This window comes from Hippopotamus amphibius, chromosome 9, assembly GCF_030028045.1.
Source record: "Hippopotamus amphibius kiboko isolate mHipAmp2 chromosome 9, mHipAmp2.hap2, whole genome shotgun sequence".
Lineage (NCBI taxonomy): Eukaryota > Metazoa > Chordata > Mammalia > Artiodactyla > Hippopotamidae > Hippopotamus > Hippopotamus amphibius.
Genome location: NC_080194.1, coordinates 137844755 through 137861456, shown reverse-complemented (window position 1 = coordinate 137861456; position 16702 = coordinate 137844755). Strand labels below are relative to the sequence as shown.

The 16702-nt window shown below is 44.7% G+C and overlaps 1 pseudogene; it reads right to left on the bottom strand.

Annotated features, from left to right (window-relative positions):
- The window catches only part of LOC130861616 (acyl-coenzyme A synthetase ACSM1, mitochondrial-like), a 35451-nt pseudogene extending 24427 nt beyond the window's left edge, over positions 1-11024 (bottom strand).
- Between the last annotated feature and the right edge of the window lie 5678 nt (positions 11025-16702).

Sequence of the window (16702 nt, the reverse complement as noted above, 5' to 3'; positions counted from 1 at the left end):
AGCTTCACCCACTAGTGGGCAAGGCCAGCCCTGGAACACACCAGGCCACATGGCCAGCCACACCAGGAACCATCCCTGCCTACTGGCTGGCAATGACCACATGAGACAGGAAATGTCAGCCAACCAGTCTAGTGGTGGGGGCCAGCCTTGCCTACCAGTACTCCCACAGCAGTTGGCCACGCCACAGGATAAGAGCCCACATTGGGGGGAATGCTAAAGCATATAACTCTAGTGACCAGAGGGGAGTGTGCTGTTGGGCCCATAGGATATTTCCTACAGTAGGCTGGTTCTCCAAGATCAGGAACCACTTATAAAGCTAGCAGGAACCTTAAAAGGCAAAATTAATAAAATCATCTCTACCCACAATAAGTAGTTAAGGGATATACAAGACTAAAACGTGTAAAACATCTCATCAAAAGCAACCAATATGGGGGAAACACTAAAAATGTAGGGTGGTTAGAATGCATTTGACCTGCCTAGGCTGGGGGGCAGAGTCAAGATGGCAGCATGGGAAGATATGGATTTCCTGTCTCCCCACCATTAGGCCAGTTGCCCAAGGCTAGTGGGGGACCTTGAGGCCCAAGGAGACTGGAGGAACCCCTGAGCTACAGGGTAGGATGTAGGGGGAGCCAAGTGGGAGGATAAGTGGAGAATACAGGACTGCTGCCCCTGAGGGGTGGCTGGGGGAGGGGGAGGTTCCTGCCTGGTGGGACCCTCAGGGTCTTGGAGGATAAAGGGGGAGTGCTTTTAGGCTTCCCCTGCCCAATTGGCTGGGAGGCCTGTTGGGCTCTCTGGCTGGGTCCTCAGCCTCCAAGGGCCCTCCAGGCCACCTTGGTCCTAGGGGTGTAGGAGGGAGGGAGGAGGGGGGAAGAGGTGGAGAGGTGGAGAAGTGGACTGGTGGGGGGACATTCTGAGATCTGAGGACCAGGGGAGGCAGGAGGGCATTTCCTCTGCCCACTAGGATCCTGAGAAGCCTGCAGTTCTCCTGGCTTGGTCCTTCATTCTCTGGGGTCCCCTCCAGATGCATAGGTCCTAGGTGCATGGGAGAGAGGGAGGGTGGGGGAAGAGCTGGAGAGGCAGACTGGTGGAGGGACCTTCAGAGATCAGAGGACCGGGGAGGTGGGAGGCCATTTCCCCTCCCCACTCAGCCCCAGTAAGCCTGCTGGGCTCCCTGGCCTGACCCTTCATTCTCTGCGGCCCCCTCCAGCTGCTAGGGTCCTAGGTGCCTGGCAGGGAGGGAGGAGGGGGGAAGAAGAAGGGAGGGAAACAGTGGGTGTGGGGAGGGACCCCTCAGGACCAGAAGAGCAGGGGAGGCACCTCCAGCTATTCCTCCACCCACCTGGCCCCAAGAAGCCTTCTGAGCTCCCAGGCCAGGTCATCCACCTTCAAAGGGTCCCTCTGGGCCATTGATCCTAGGGGTGTAGGAGGGAAGTGGGGAGGGGAGGAGAGATGGATGGGGAGAGGGTTCCTCTGGGATCAGAGGTTCAGGGGAAGTGTGGAAGGCATTTCCTCTGCCCACTTGGCCCAGGAAGCCTGCTGGGCTCCCAGGCCTGGTCCTCAGCCCTCCAAGGGCCCCTCCAGGCCACCTTGGTCCTAGGGGCATAGGAGGGAAGTGGGGGAAAAGAGGAGAGACAGATGAGGGGAGGGACTCTCTGGGATCAGAAGATCAGAGGAGGTGAGGAAGGCATTTCCCCTGCCCACTCAGCCTGGGAAGCCTGCTGGGCTCCTGATCCTTTATACTCCAGGGTCCCCTCCAGCCATGTGGGTCCTAGACAAGAGGGAGGGAGGGAGGAGGGGGGAAGAGGAAGAGAGTTGGGCCAGGGACACACCAGGACTGGGAGATCTGGCAAAGTACCACAGATGTTTTCCTTGCCCACTCAGCCCCAGGAAGACTGTTGGGCTTCTGGGTCTGGTATCCTGCCTTCTGGTGCCTCCTCCAGATGTGTGGGTCCTTGGGGCATAGGAGGGAGGGGGCAGGGAAGAAGAGAGGCTTCTGAGATCAGAGGACTGGGGGAAGGCCCTAGCATTTCCCCCACCAACTCAGGCATAGGGAGCCTGCTGGGGTCCTGGACCTGGTCCCTCACCTCCAGGACCAGAGGCACTTCTGGGCTCCTCCTGCCTCATTGAGCCTCAGTGCCACTGCCCACCCACCCCTCCAGGGCATTTTCTGGCCCTGTGGGACCTAAACATAGGCCCCACCAACAGCCTAAACCCTGCCCCTGCCTCCCCACCCCAACCACCAAAACCTTTAAAGGCTTTGTTTTCATTTTTTTTCCTTTCCCCCCTCCTCCTCTTTTTTGCTATTGCAATTCTGTTTTACCTTCCAGTTGTTGCTTTATCTACTTTTCAAATTTTCTCTAACACATCTGTTAGTTTTCTAATCTTACTGTATTTTATATTTTGCTATTGTTCTGCTCCTTTTTTTTTTTTTCCTTATGATCCTGCTCATGCAGCCTGTGGGATCTTGGTTCACAAGCCTGGGGTCAGGCAGGAGCTTCTGAGGTGGGAGCTCTGAGTACAAAACACTTGACTAACAGGGAACCCCCAGACCCCAGGGAATATTCATCATTGTGAGGCCTCCCAGAGTTTCTGACCTCAGCATCAAGACCCAGCTCTACTCAACAGCCTACAAACTCCAGTGCTTGAAACCTGAGGCCAAACAACCAGTAAGACAGGAACATAATCCTGCTTGTCAAAAATAAATAAATAAATAAATAAATAAATAAATAAATAAATGAGATGACAAAAATAATTCACAGATGAAGCACCATGATAAAACCCTACAAGACAAAATAAATGAAGAGGAAATAGGCAACCTAGCTGAAAAAGACTTCAGAGTAATGATACTAAAGATGATCAAGAATCTTGGAAATAGAATGGAGCTATGGATTGAGAAAATACAAGAAATGTTTAACAAACACTTAGAAGAGATAAGGAACAAACAAACAGAGATGAACAATACAATAACTGAAATGAAAAATACACTGGAAGGTATAAATGCAGAAGAAAAAATAAGTGAGATGGAGAATAGAATGGTGGAAATAACTGCCAAGGAAAGGAATAAAGAAACAAGAAGGAAAAGAATTGAGGATACTCTCAGAGACCTCTAGGACAATGCTAAATGCCCTCACATTTGAATTATAGGGGTTCCAGTAGAAGAAGAGAAAAAGAAAGTGTCTGAGAAAATATTCAAAGAGATTATAACGGAAAACTTCCATAACATGGGAAAAGAAGTAGTCTCCCAAGTCCAAGAAGAACAGATTCCCATACAGGATTAACCCTGAGAAAAACACACCAAGATACATAGTAATTAAATTGACAAAAAATAAATTCAAAGAAAAAATATTAAAAGCAGCCAAGGAAAATCAAAAAAAATAACATACAAAGGAAACTCCATAAGGTTATCAGCTGGTTTTTCTACAGAAACTCTACAGGCCAGAAGGGAATGGCAGGAAATACTTAAAGTGATGAAAGAGAAAAACCTACAACCAAGATTATTCTATCCAGCAAGGATCTCATTTAGATTTGACAGAGAAAACAAAAGCTTTACAGACAAGCAAAAGCTAAGAGATTTCAGCACAACCAAACCAGCTTTACAACAAAAGCTAAAGGAACTTCTCTAGGAGGGAAACAGAAGAGAAGGAAAAGACCTGCAAAAACAAATCCAGGACAATTAAGAAAATGCTAATAGGAACATACATATTGATGATAACATTGAATGTAAATGGATAAAACACTCCAACCAAAGACACAGACTGGCTGAATGGATACAAAAACAAGACCCATATATACGCTGTCTACAAGACACCCACTTCAGACCTAGGGACACATACAGACTGAAAGTGAGGGGATGGAAAAAGAGATTCCATGCAAATGGATATCAAAAGAAAGCTGCAATAGCAATACTCATGTCAGATAAAATAGACTTTAATATAAAAAATGTTGTAAGACACAAGAAAGGACACTACATCATGATCAAGAGATCAGTCCAAGAAGAGGGTATAACAATTATAAATCTATATTCACCCAATATAGGAGCACCTCAATACATTAGGCAAATGCTAACAACTATAAAAAAGGAAATTGACAGTAACACAATAATAATGGGTGGCTTTAACACTCCACTTACACCAATGGACAGATCATCCACAAAGAAAATTAATAAGGAAACACAAGCTTTAAATGACACAATAGACCAGCTAGATTTAATTGATATTTATAAGACATTCCATCCAAAACCAGCAGATTACACATTCTTCTCAAGTGCACATGGAACATTCTCCAGGATAGATCACATTTTGGGTCATAAATCAAGTCTTAATAGATTTAAGAAAATTAAAATCACATCAAGCATGTTTTCCAACCACAATGCTATGAGATTCAAACTCAATTACAAGAAAAAAAAAAGTGTAAAAAACAGAAACACATGGAGGCTAAACAATACACTATTAAATAACCAAGAGATCACTGAAGAAATCAAAGAGGAAATCAAAAAATGCCTATAGACAAATGACAATGAAAACACAGTGATCCAAAACGTCTGGGATGTAGCAAAAGCAGTTCTAAAAGGGATGTTTATAGCAATTCAATCTCATCTCAAGAAACAAGAAATATCAAATACGCAATCTAGCCATACACCTAAAGCAATTAGAGAAAGAAGAACAAAAAATACCAGAGTTATTAGGAAATAAATCCTAAGGGTCAGAGCAGAAATACATGAAAGAGCAAAGGAGAAAACAATAGCAAAGGTCAATAAAAGTAAAAGCTGGTTCTTTACGAAGATAAACAAAACTAATAAACCTTGAGCCAGACTCATCAAGGAAAAAAGGGAGAGGACACAAATCAATAAAATTAGAAATGAAATAGGACAAATCACAACTGACACTACACAAATACAAAAGATTATAAGAGACTACTATTAACAACTATATGCCAATAAAATGGACAACCTCAAAGAAATGGACAAATTCTTGGAAAGGTACAATTTTCCAACACTGAATCAGGAAGAATTAAAAAAACATAAACAGATCTATTACAGATAATGAAACTGAAACTGTAATAAAAAATCTTCCAACAAACAAAAGTCCAGGACCAGATGGCTTCACAGCCGAAATCTATCAAACATTTAGAGAAGAGCTAACACCCACACTTCTCAAACTCTTCCAAAACATTGCAGAGGAAGGAACGCTCCCAAACTCTTTTCACAAGATCATCATCACCCTGATACCAAAACCAAACAAAGATACTACAAAAAAGGAAAATTACAGACCAATGTCACTGATGAATTTGGATGCAAAAATTCTCAGCAAAATACTAGCAAACAGAATCCAGCAACACATTAAAAGAATCATATACCATGATCAAGTGGAGTATGCAAGGATTCTTCAATATATGCAAATCAATCAATGTGACACAGCATATTAACAAACTGAAGGTTAAAAACCACACGATCATCTCAATAGATGCAGGAAAAGCTTTTGACAAAATTCAACACCCATTTATGATTAAAACTCTCCAGAAGGTGGGCATGGAGGCAAACTACCTCAACATAATAAAGGCCATATATGGCAAACCCACAGCAAACATCATTCTCAATGGTGAAAAACGGAAAGCATTCCCTCTAAGATCAGGAACAAGACAAGGATGTCCACTCTCACCACTACTATTCAACATAGTTTTGGAAGTCCTTGCCACAGCAATCAGAGAAGAAAAAGAAATAAAAGGAATCCAAATTGGAAAAGAAGAAGTAAAACTGTCACTGTTTGCAGATGATATGCCACTATACATAGAAAATCCTAAAGATGCCACCAGAAAACTACTACAGCTCATCAATGAATTTGGAAAAGTTGCAGGATATAAAATTAACACACAGAAATCTCTTGCATTTCTATACACTAACAATGAAAAATCAGTAAGAGAAATTAAGGAAACAATCCCATTTACCATCCTAACAAAAAGAAAAAAATACCTAGGAATACTAAAGGATGCAAAAGACATACTCAGAAAACTGTAAAACACTGATGAAAGAAATCAAAGGCAAGATGAACAGATGGAGAAATATACCATGCTTTTGGATTGGAAGAATCAATATTGTGGCAATGACTATACTACCCAAAGTAACCTACATACTCAATGCAATCCCTATCAAATGACCAATGTCATTCTTCACAGAATTAGAACAAAAAATTTTACAATTTGTATGGAAACACAAAAGACCCTGAGTAGCTAAAGCAATCTTGAGAAAGAAAAAGCGGAGCTGGAGGAATCTGTCTCCCCAATTTCAGGCTATACTGCAAAGCTACAGTAATCAAGACAGTATGTTACTGGCACAAAAACAGAAATATAGATCAATGGTACAGGATAGAAAGCCCAGAGGTAAACCCACACACATGTGGTCACCTAATCTATGAAAAAGGAGGCAAGAAAATACAAAGGAGAAAAGACAGCCTCCCCAATAAGCAGAGCTGAGAAAGCTAAACAGCTACATGTAAAAGAATGAAATTAGAACACTACCTAACACCATACACAAAAAATAAACTCATAATGGATTAAAGATCTAAATGTAAGGCTGGACACTATAAAACTCTTAGAGGATAACGTAGGCAGAACACCCTATGACATAAACCATAGCAAGAACCTTTTTGGCCCACCTCCCATAATAATGGAAATAAAAACAAAAATAAACATATGGGACCTTATGAAACTTTAAAGCCTTTACACAGCAAAGAAAACCATAAACAAGACAAAAAGACAACCCTCAGAATGGGAGAAAATTTTTATAAATGAAGCAACTGACAAAGGATTAATCTCTAAAATATACAAGCAGCGCATGCAACTCAATATGAAAACAATAAACAACCCCATCCAAAAATGGATGGAAGACCTAAATAGACATTTCTCCAAGAAAGACACACTGATTGCCAACAAACACATGAAAAGATGCTCAACATCACTAATCATTAGAGAAATGCAAGTCAAAACCACAATGAGGTATCACCTCACACTGGTCAGAATGGCCATCATCAAAAAGCTAGAAACAATAAATGCTGAAGAGGCTGTTGACAAAAGGGAACCCTCCTGCACTGTTGGTGAGAATGTAAACTGAAACAGCCACTATGGAGAAGAGTATGGAAATTCCTTAAAAACTAAAAATAGAACTACCATAAGCCCAGCAATCCCACAACTGGGCATATACCTGGAGAAAAGCATAATTCAAAAGACATATGCACCCCAATGTTCATTGCAGCACCTTTACAATAACCAGGACATATAAAAAACCTAAATGTCCATTGACAGATGAATGGATGAAGCAAATGTGGCACATGTATATAATGGAATATTATTCAGCCAAAAAAAAAACAAAAACAAAATTGAGTTACTTGTAGTGAAGTGGATGAACCTAGTGTCTGTCATACAAAGTGAAGTAAGTCAGAAAGAGGAAAACAAATACTGTATTCTAACATGCATATATGGAATCTAAAAAATCCGTACTGATGAACACAGTGGCAGGGCAAGAATAAAGATGCAGATGTAGAGAATGGACTTGAGGACACAGAGGGGAAAGGGGAAGCTGGGATAAAATGAAAGAGTAGCATTGACATGTATACACTACCAAATCTAAAATAGCTAATCTGAAGCTTCTGCACAGCGTAGGAAGATTAACTCAAAGCTTTCTGATGACCTAGAGAGGTGGAATAGGGAACGTGGGAGGGAGGCTCTAGAGGGAGGGGTTATGGAGATATATGAATAAATACAGCTGATTCATTTTGTTGTACAGTGGAAACTGGCACAACATCGTGAAGCAATTATACTGCAATAAAGATCTGAAGAAAAAAATAAAATAAATAAAATTTATCCATATTGTCATGTGCAGAAAAAAAAGAAAAGATACGTGTGCCACAATGTTCATTGCAGCACTATTTACAATAGCCAAGACATGGAAACAACCTAAATGTCCATCAACAGATGAACGGATAAAGAAGATGTGGCACATATAGACAATGCAATATTACTCAGCCATAAAAAGGAACGAAATTGAGTTATTTGTAGTGAGGGGAATGGACCTAGAGTCTGTCATAGAGAGTGAAGTAAGTCAGAAAGAGAAAAAGAAATACCATGCTAACGCATATATTTGGAATCTAGGAAAATAGTACTGATGAACCTTGTGACAGGCCAGGAATAAAGACGCAGACGTAGAGAATGGACCTGAGGACACAGATGAATGGATGGACACAGATGGGAAGCCTGGGATATAGTAAGAGAGTAGCACTGACATATATACGCTACCAAGTGTAAAATGGATGGCTAGTGGGAAGCTGCTGCATAGCACAGTGAGATCAACTCGATGCTTTGTGATGACATACAGAGGTGGGATAGGGAGGGAGGGAGGGTGCCCCAAGAGCAAGGTTATGGGGATATATTTATACATATAGCTGATTCACTTTGTTATACAGAAGAAACAAACACAATGTTGTAAAGCAACTATACTCTAATAAAGATCTGAAAAAAAATTTTAAAAAGAAGGTGATAGGAAGGATTTGCTCCTGTCATAATTTTGGCCAAAACAGAATTCAGTGTCACAGACGCTGTGCTCATCTCTCCTGAGACATGAAGTGGAGAATTACACTATCAAAAGAGGAAGGATAAAGTGTTGCATGTTGTTTACTTCTTTATCCCTTTTTTATCTAGAATAGGCTTGGTGCATGTTAGGTACTCACTAAATCATAACTGAATGAATGCAGTATCAAAGGGACAGAACAAATGATTCCGGACATGAAAGTGACCTCTCGTGAATAAATTTGGGAGGCTGCTCCAGGAATCAACTGGAGTGTAATACCCTAGAAGCCTAGAGTAATATAGTAACATAGGGTTTAATTTCCAACGATAGGAAGGAGTTATAAATTGGTGGCTTGACTGAGTGACTATATTCAACCCCTGGACACCTATGTTGCCTGGCTTATGCCATATATGTGTTGGATTTCTAAGTTAACATTTTTTAGAAGGAAAATGTGTTGAAAGTTGAGTCAAAATAACTTCTGCCAATTCATATGGTTGGGGGTGGGAGTCAAGAAGGCAGTGTGGGAAGACACGGAGATGCCTCTCCCCAGAAATAGATCAGTTGCTGGAGGCTGGTGGGGGACCTGAGGCCCAAGAAGACTGGAGGAACCTCGGAGCAACCAGGTAGGACCTGGGGGACGTCAGTGGGGTGGGGAAGGGGAAGCCAGATGGGACCGGCACCCTTGGGGGGTGGCTGGCTGAGGGGGGAGGTTCCCGCCTGGGGAGACCCTTGGGAGCTGGGGAGATCACGAAACCACATCTGGGTTTCTCCCGCCTAGGAGGCCAGGAGGCCTGCTGAGTTCCTGGGCCTGGGAGCCTACTGGGCTCCCCAGTGGGGTCCTCCACTCTCCAAGGTCTCCTCAGAGCTACGTGGGTCCTGGGGTGTGGGAGGGGGGAGGAGGGCGAGGAGGTGGAAAGGCAGACTGGTGGAGGGTGGGGGCTTTGAGGTGGGGGGATGGGGAGGCAAGAGGGCATTTCGCCTGCCCTCTTGGCCAGGGAGGCTGACTGGTCTCCTGGGCCTGTCCTTCGCTCTCCAGGCCACCCTCTGGCATGTGGGTCCTGTGGGCGTGGTGGGGAAGGCGACAGGGGAGGGAGAGAGGCAGGTAGTGGGGTGGGAAGGGATTTTTCCAGGTCAGAAGAATAGGGGAGGTGCCGCCAGGTATTTCTTCTGTGCCGGTGCTCCATGTTGAACCCTTGGAACCTCAGTCTCCTCATCTGGAAAATGGGGATAATTAAAGTGCCCATCTAATCAGAATATTACATGCAAAATGCTTGACCTGTCACATTAACAAACAAACAAACAAACAAACAAACAGAAAAAAGCTGTCCACAACTGAGGGCTCTATTTTCCTCAGAGTTATTGTGGAAATTCAGAAAAAGGAAAAAATGGAGGTAGGAAAAAAGTCTCCATGAAAGATGTAGCAGCTTTGAATACTAACATGTGAATGTATGTTCATGGGAAATTAGAAACACATCGACTCCCTGACTCCATCTCTGGTGAAGTCTTTCTTCTGTACAAGACAGTGTTGAGTGGGTTTTCATAATGTGGACATTACCAGCTGGGACTCACTAGCTGGAACACCACCCACAGTCTACCCCAACTGTTAGTAGCACCACTGCTCCTCTCTTGGTCAATCTCTTGGTAAAAGACAAACCAAGGACATGCATTTTTCTGCAGAGACCACAGGGACAGATTTCTCTGGACACACCCTAATGCCACGCTCAAGTAGGTAGTTGATACGGTGGGCTCCAGCTGTACCTGCCAACCTCACAGGAAGATAGATGATATGATGGAGTTACATGTGTCAGATGTTCACGTGCACAATCAGGGTGTCTGTGCCCTACCTCTCGGGGTAGACTGAAGTCAAGCCCAAGTTTGATAGGATGAATTCTAGTTACTCAGTCTCATTAGTTGCAGGTTCATACCAATATCAACTTGCTGACCTGTGCTTAGAACTTGACAGTTGGTCACAATTATCCGACTGTGTACCAGATACTTTCACCTGCTACCTTGTTTCTTAAATGAGATTGTCCCCATTTCATGGATAAAACCACTGGAGCTCAGAGATTTGAGGAAGTGTCCAGGCTGAGAATTGAACCCCAAAACATAAGTTTTTCCCATGACATGTATAAGCTTAGTCAGAAGTCGTTCTTAGTTCTGCACCCTTAGCCTGCTAGGAGCAAGAGGTGAATCCTGTTCTCACTCCCCATCACGGGTGCCTCTTTACCTTCTCCATTTGAGTCCAGTAGTCCAGTACATCACCTGCAAAGTTAAATTTCTCAGGTGTATCGTAGTCATTCCATCTTGGGGCTCCAGCTCCTGATAAAGACTGGGAGCGCAGGTGCAGAGGGGCAGGGTGGAAACCACGGCAAAATTTGTGGATGCCCCACAGGACCCGGAACTTCATCCGCAGTTGCATGGTGGAGCAGCCCTCAGGACGCAGGCACTGAATTCTCAGCTCACCACCTGCCTTGGGAAGAGAGGGCTAATAGGTTGGTCATCGGAGCAGGAATTTCTTCCATAAAATGAAGGCCCATTCTTAGTTAATTGCTAGAGTGATGCTTTGTTTCAGCTCACTGGAATTTGGAAAGTACAATTCATTGATTTAACTGGGGATTTCTCTTCCCAACTGAGCAATCATAAGGAAAAAAATGATGGGGAGGGGCTATAGCTACTAGATTCGGTTGGCACGTATTCCTGGGGGTCTCCTTCTCTGCTTTTACCCCCTGGGATGGCAGCCATGTGGCCACCCCCTTTGTGGTAGAAACTCACCATTGTGAAAGTCCTGCACCTCATGTTCTTGCTCTGCAGACCTCTCTTCCCACTGAGCCCAAATGTGTGAATCTCAGGGAATGTGTGAATCTCAGGGAAATTCTCACATTTGTAGATGATCCCATCTCCTGTGCAAAGTTTACTGGTCCAGAGTCAAGCAGTGATTTCCCATGATTTTTTAACCCAAACTGGGCTAAACCTAGTCCCTCTACAAAATGTGTGTGTGTGTGTGTGTGTGTGTGCGCGTGTTACCAAAGGGTATGTAAGGCAGTCTCTCCTGAGCGGAAGCCGTGAAATGCACACTTTGGAGACTGTCTGTGGCTATGATTCCTGTCATGTGGAGATAACTGCTCTGCATGAGGGAAGAAACCATGGAAGGTTTCAGAGACCTGGCAATAAGAGGCATAGTGTATCTCAGAGGCATGGAAATCTCTGGCTCAGAACTATTGTTTCTGAGGCCCGTCTGCATCTCGGCCCGTCTCTTGCTAATATCCTGTCCTGAGTTCTATGAGCCAACAGTTTTTCCTGCCTGAGATTGGCTTTCTGTCACTTGGGACTAGAAGAATATGGACAAATATGGACCACCATACTCAGGACAGAGGAGGCTAATGTCACAGCACCCTCCCTACTGGACTGGGATCTGGCCTCGGGGTCTTCCCCAAGACAGCATTCTAGGTAGCTATTACCAGTCCATCACTTGATCTATGAAATAAACTTTGCCAATAAATGCCTCTATTAAGGGAGCAGAACCCTCATTTATTAGCATGCTTCTCAAAGTTTGACTGGGAAAATTGGCTTAAGCTAGAAATTCTGTTCTATGATAAGAAAGCCACTTCACAAATAGTTTTGAGGTTCAAGCACTTTATCACTGCAAACAATTAAGTCTCCTCCCCCTCAGTTTCAGCAGCAAGATAATACTGTTTGACGATAGACCCGTAAAAGAAATCAATAAACCTTGACTCAATTTATTTTCAACCTGTTTAGAATTAAAATAACCTAACACCAATTAATTTTTTAACAACATATGCTGTCGACAAGAGACTCACTTTATTTTATTTATTTATTTATTTATTTATTTATTTATTTATTTATTTATTTATTTATCGCTGCATTTGATCTTCATTGCTCCACGCGGGCTTTCTCTAGTTGCGGCCAGCGGGAGCTACTCTTCATTGCGGTACCCAGCCTTCTCATTGCGGTGGCTTCTCTTGTTAAGGAGCACAGGCTCAAGGCACCCGGGCTTCCGTAGTTGTCATTCAGCCTCATTAGTTCTGGCTCATGGGCTCTAGAGCGCAGGCTCAGTAGTTGTGGTGCATGGGCTTCCTTGCTCTGTGGCATGTGGGATCTTCCTGGACCAGGGCTCGAACCCATATCCCCTACTTTGTCAGGCAGATTCACTTCCCACTGCACCACCAGGGAAGTCCAACACCAATGAATTTTGATGCTACCCTCAGATCCCTGCTAGTCTCTGCAGAAAAGGAGATGAATATGTGAAAGCTATATCCCTTAGAGTTTGCTTGTCAGTGCAGGTGCTTGGGCCACGTGAACTAAAGTATATTCCCTTCTTTTATAGTGTTTGTCCATCAGCAGTGTTCTCTTTTGTTTTATCAGCGCAGTTACAGGAAGAGAGACCCTAAGATATTAGCTGGCCCAGGTATTTGACCTCCACCCTTTGGAGAAAATATTTGAATTGCCAATATTTAAAATTTGGGAGATTTCATTTGAAATGTGAATTGAAGATTTCTCTTGAAAACTCAGAAGCCCCGGCAACATTGGGGCTTTCTTTCAACCTGGCATCAGCTGGCTGAAGCTGAAAATTGTCTGCTTCATTTAAATGAAATGTCCTCCAATTCGACGTGGTTTCCACCACTCCCTATTTTGTCACAACTACATGCTGTGGAGCCCTATATCAAAGTCGCCATTTGGAGTTAATTTATGACCTAGCAACTCAATTCTGGAGTTAGCTTGACTCCCTAGCAACCGTTGTTTTCTAACTTAGGCTATGTTTCCTAACTTAGACCTATTTCCTGACATAGGCTAGCTGATAACAGGACCCCATAATAGGGATGGTATTCCACATATAGGATCCTGGCCTATCACCTAACGACACCTATTGCCTTATGGCACACTGACCAATCAATTAATGCCATTTTCCTAGCAGTAATTTTCTTTATCTTGGGGTTATAAAAGTTGGCTGGAAGTCCACGAGAGGGTCGGCTCTCCCTGGTCTGCCCTCCCTGGTCTGCCAGGAAGTCTGTCCGCTGATTTTCCAGCATCTTTCCCACCCTCTCTGTTTCTTGTTTCCAATAAGTCTACTTTTCCCTACACTGCTTTGTGTCTGGAAATTCTTTTCCAACCCATGCTTGAGCCCCCACATTTTTGGTGGCCTGTATGGGGACCCTCTCTGTTGGGGAAAATCTCTCCCCCCACCACTTCTTCTCATTCCTTAGGCGAGTGCTTGTGAACAGGCGAGTGCTTGTGAAAGCAACAGGCGAGTGCTTGTGAAAGCAACAAAGGAACTCAGGCCAGGGCCACACCCTGGTGTGTTCTGAAGTCTTCACAGCTCACTTTGCCCCAGTAACTGTTGCCCAGAAGGGGTGAGGGTCCCACTGCCTTCCTTCTAACTGAGGACTAGGCCAACTAATGTTGTGTGGGCACAGGTTGGGCACTTAAAAGCCATTAGGGTGCCTGCCACTTGAAGACTCCTATGAAAGGATGAGGGGGATCATGGAACAGACCAGGCTGTTAGAGGGCCTGCCCCCAGCAAGACAATTTCCGAGCATTGAGAGGCACACATTTGTATAAGCAAAACACGGAGCCCCTTCCTGGCCACCGCCTTCCCCTTGCAGGATTGCAAGACAGGTTCCTCAGCCTTCTCCTTTCTGCTGCTTTCACCCTTTGCTTTTGATCAGGATCAATGGAAAGAACACTAAGTGCTGCCACGGAACCATCTTGAGAGTGCCTTTCCATGCTTCAGAGAATCGCTAAATGGTGAGTCTGGGTCGCTCCGCGAGGATCTCTTCTCTTTCCTGTCTTTTCCCTTCCCGAGACACATGGTGCCTTTGACGCACGGTTTATAAGCCTTTGACTCATGGTTTCTTGGGGTGTTTGTGTGTGTGCCTGAGCCGCATGCCCAGGGGTCACCTTTCACTGTCCCATGTGACTGTTGGGACGGTCAGCCTGTTGCAGAAAAGAACTGATCTCATGAGAAACCAAGCACAACACTCAGAGAGTTGGAGAACTCAGGTTTATTGAGCCGGCGGACCCAGACGAGCTAACGCTCCAAAATTCTGGGGCCCCGTTTCAGGGGAGTCTTCTCCTTATATAGGTTAAAACATACAGCTATAATTGGTACAAACTGATTGGCTACAAATTACTATAGGTCACGGGCAGTTACAAAGCGCCGGAGTTGCCATAGGTTACCCACATAGTAGGGGGTCCTAACAGGAACTTGTAGGAGCCGGACATTCCATTCCTATCAGGACTAAGGTCACAATTTGCATTCTCACATTGGTTGCGGGCTGAAGTTAATGGTCACTTAACAAGTCTATGTGCAAAGGGTCTCAAACAAAGGCTTGGGGTGGGTGCCTGAGAGCTAGACATTCTTCCCTTATCTGATCACTCTTAGTAATTCATTTTACTGTTTAACTGAGAGTGGCGAGCAGGCCTTTGCAAGATAGAGAGTAAGCAATTACAAGTATGGAAGTTTCAATTTCCTCATCAAGCCATTTTTGTGCCTTAGTCACACAGAGGGTTCACTGGGACAAAGGGGACCCCTTTCTGTGGCTGGTGACTCTCAGTACCCCCATTCTACGGCATGAGGCTCAGAATGGTTTCTGGTGTGTCTCAGGGGCCTCACTCAGACTCACCCCTTGGCTGTATTCTCACAAACTGGAAAAATATTGACCCTGAGAATCTCAAAAAGAATAGGCTCATTTTCTTTTGTAATAAGGCATGGCCGCAATATAAATTGGGGGACCAAGAACGATGGCCTCGTAATGGCACACTAAATTATAACACAATACTTCAGGTTGATCTCTTTTGTCCAAAGCAAGGGAAGGACTCAGAGGTTCCTGCGATTCCGACCTTTATGGCCCTGAGTCAGAATCCAGATCTGAGGGATTCGTGCCGCACGTGCCTTTCTGTTGCTGCCTTGTCCCCTTACCCCTCTATCTTCCTCCTCATCAGATCTCTTAGACAATCCCCTACTTGATCGTTCCTGTTCAGCACCCCATCAACATCCTTTACTTCAGCCCCCACCCCCACCTCAACTGACAGCCACTTCCTTATCAGGGCAAAGGTCTCCTTTCTCCTCCCTACGGAAGATCAAGGACTGCCCGACGCAAGGACTGCCCGACGCCAGGAAAGAGATTCTAAGAAGCTTCCCTTAAGGCAAGTAGCAAATGGAGACATGGGCACCGTTAGAGTCCCTGTTCCCTTCCCATGTCTGACGTTTCCCAAATTCAAGACAAGTTAGGTTCCTTTAGCCAGGACCCCACCACTTTCGTTAAGGAATTCCAGGCCTTTGCTATAGCATTTGATCTGACCTGGCAAGATATTCATGTAGTTCTGACCACGTGCTGTACTCACAAGGAAAAGAACAGGATATGGGCCTTAGCCTAAGCCTGGGCACACGAGGCACATGCTCGGAATCCCAATGACAATCGAATGGGAGCAGATGCAGTCCCAAGAGCAGATCCCGGATGGAGATACCAGGCCAGTGCCAACGGGCCAGCTGGGGGACGAACCAGGAGAGACTACATGATTACCTGCCTGTTGGAGGGCGTGAGGAAAGCAAGCATTGAGCCTGTCAATTATAGCAAATTTAGGGAGGTTACACAGGACCCTTCTGAGAACCGAGCCCTTCCTTCAGGCCCAGCTAGCAGAAGCAATGAGAAAATATACTAACTTAGATCCAGATACTAATGAAGGGGGAGGTTTTCTTGCAGTCCGCTTCATAAGCCAAGCAAGCCCAGACATTAGACAAAAATTACAAAAGCTAGATCAGGGCCCCCGGACCCCATTTCCTGTGCTACTGGATACAGCTTTTAAGGTTTTTAACAAAAGGGAGGAAGCATCCAGGAACAGGAAGGAACAGAGAGAGGAAGAAAAATTAAGAAAACATGCTCAATATATGGCTCTTGCCCTCTCCCAGTCCCACTCATGGCAGGATACAACGGAAGGTCCTCTTGTTGGTCAAAGGCCACCGATGACTTGCTATCCCTGCGGTCTGCCAAGACACACTGTCAGGAACTGTCATACTCCACCGCCCAATACCCCTTGTCCCATTCGCCAACGGACGGGCCAGTGGAGAAGGAGCTGTCCCTCCCGCCCTCAAGCGAGTGGGCCAACATCCCAAACTCCCAGTAACAG